The following is a 2,500-nucleotide window of genomic DNA, read 5'->3' as shown; positions in this document are numbered from 1 at the left end:
TCGCCACATTGCATGCGAACCGCATGCAACTTCCAGAGGCATTTGCAGCAGAAATGCATGTGCAGTCAAAAAAAAATTGATATTTTTCACGGATAGACCCCGTGAAACGCTAGAAATTGGCGGGGATGTGTCTCTTGTGGCTCACGGGGCTGTTCGGGTCGCACAGAAATCCCTGGGAATGGGAAAACGGGTCATTTTCGTGTTGCCACATTGCGTACGAACCGCATGAAACTTCCAGAGGCATTTGCAGCAGGAATGCATGTGCACTCAAAAACTTCTATATGTTTCACGGATAGACCCCGTGAAACGCTAGAAATTGGCGGGGATGTGTCTCTTGTGGCTCACGGGGCTGTTAGGGTGGCACAGAACTCCCTCGGAATGGGAAAAGGGGTCATTTTCGTGTTGCCACATTGCATAGGAACGCCATGAAACTTCCAGAGGCATTTGCAGCAGAAAGGCACGTGCACTCAAAAATTTTAATATTTTTCACGCATAGACCCCGTCAAACGCTAGAAGTTGGCGGGGATGTCTCTCTTGTGGCTCACGGGGCTGTTAGGGTCGCACAGAAATGCCTCGGAATGGGAAAACGGGTCATTTTTGTGTGGCCACATTGCATAGGAACGGCATGAAACTTCCAGAGGCATTTGCAGCAGGAATGCATGTGCACTCAAAAACGTCTATATTTTTCACGGATAGACCCCGTGAAACGCTATAAATTGGCGGGGATGTCTCTCTTGTGGCTCACGGGCGCTGTTAGTTAGGGTCGCACAGAAATCCCTCGGAATGGGAAAAGGGGTCATTTTCGTGTTGCCACATTGCGTACGAACGGCATGAAACTTCCAGAGGCATCTGCAGCAGAAATGCATGTGCACTCAAAAACGTCTATATTTTTCACGGATAGACCCCGTGAAACGCTAGAAATTGGCGGGGATGTGTCTCTTGTGGCTCACGGGGCTGTTAGGGTCGCACAGAAATCCCTCGGAATGGGAAAACGGGTCATTTTCGTGTTGCCACAATTGGCATACGAACGGCATGAAACTTCCAGAGGCATTTGCAGCAGAAATGCATGTGCACTCAAAAACGTGAATATTTTTTCACGGATAGACCCCGTCAAACGCTCGAATTTGGCGGGGATGTTTCTCTTGTGGGTCACGGGGCTGTTCGGCTCGCACAGAACTCCCTTGGTCCACCTGATTCGTGCATACAGGCAGCAACTAAAACTCTGTAAACCTGCTGTGAGGACATCTAAACAGTGGACCAGTGAGGCTGTGGAAGATTTGCGGGCGTGCTTAGACTGTACTGACTGGGATATGTTCACGACTGCTACCAATAGTCTGGATGAACTCACAGAGGCTGTGTACATCAGCTTCTGTGAGGACTGCTGTATCCCAACACGTACCAGGGTGAACTTTAACAACAACAAGCCCTGGTTCTCAGCAAAGCTCAAAAGGTTGAGGTTGGAGAAGGAGGAAGCGTTTAGGAGTGGGGATAGAGACAGATTCAAGGAGTCGAAGAACAGGTTTAGCAAAGCGGTGAGAGAGGCTAAACGACTGTACTCAGAGACACTAAAACACCAGTTCTCTACTAACGACGCTGCTTCTGTCTGCCAAAGGGCTCAGGCACATCACCAACTACAAACCCAGAGCGCCCCACACCACTAACGACTCCCGCCTAGCCAACGACCTGAACGAGTTCTACCGTAGATTTGAAAGACAATTGGACTGTCCTGAACCACCCCTTCCCACCCAAGAGGCCCCATCCCCCACCCATACTACAGAAACGACTCTCTCCTTTCAGGAGGGAGAAGTTAATGGGCTTTTCAAGAGGCAGAATCCACGCAAAGCAGCCGGGCCGGACTCTGTCTCTCCAGCCACCCTCAGGCACTGCGCTGGCCAGCTGTCTCCGGTGTTCACCAACATCTTTAACACCTCCCTGGAGACATGCCATGTACCAGCCTGTCTCAAGTCCTCCACCATCATCGCTGTGCCCAAAAAGCTAAGGCCAACAGGACTAAATGATTACAGACCGGTCGCCCTTACATCTGTGGTAATGAAGTCTTTTGAGCGCCTGCTCCTGGCACACCTCAAAGCCATCACAGACCCTCTCCTGGACCCCCTTCAGTTTGCCTACAGAGCCAACAGGTCTGTGGACGACGCAGTTAACATGGCCCTCCACTTCACCCTACAGCATGTGGACGCCCCAGCATCCTACGCCAGGATCCTGTTTGTGGACTTCAGCTCTGCCTTCAACACCATCATCCCTGCCCTGCTTCAGGACAAGCTCTTCCAGCTGAACGTGCCCTACTCCACCTGCAGGTGGATCACAGACTTCCTCTCTGACAGGAAGCAGTGCGTTAAGCCGGGAACAGAAGTCTCTGACTCCAGGTCCATCAGCACGGGAACTCCTCAGGGCTGCGTCCTTTGCCCACTGCTCTTCTCCCTGTATACCAACAGCTGCGCCTCCAATCATCTGTCCGTCAAACTCTTGAAGTTTGTCGGAC

This window comes from Petromyzon marinus, unplaced genomic scaffold (genome assembly GCF_048934315.1).
Source record: "Petromyzon marinus isolate PM22_M1 ecotype Great Lakes invasive population unplaced genomic scaffold, UKy_Petmar_22M1.pri1.0 PM_G_Scaffold_18, whole genome shotgun sequence".
NCBI lineage: Eukaryota > Metazoa > Chordata > Hyperoartia > Petromyzontiformes > Petromyzontidae > Petromyzon > Petromyzon marinus.
The sequence above is the reverse complement of the archived record's forward strand: the minus strand, read 5'-3'. Positions refer to the sequence as shown.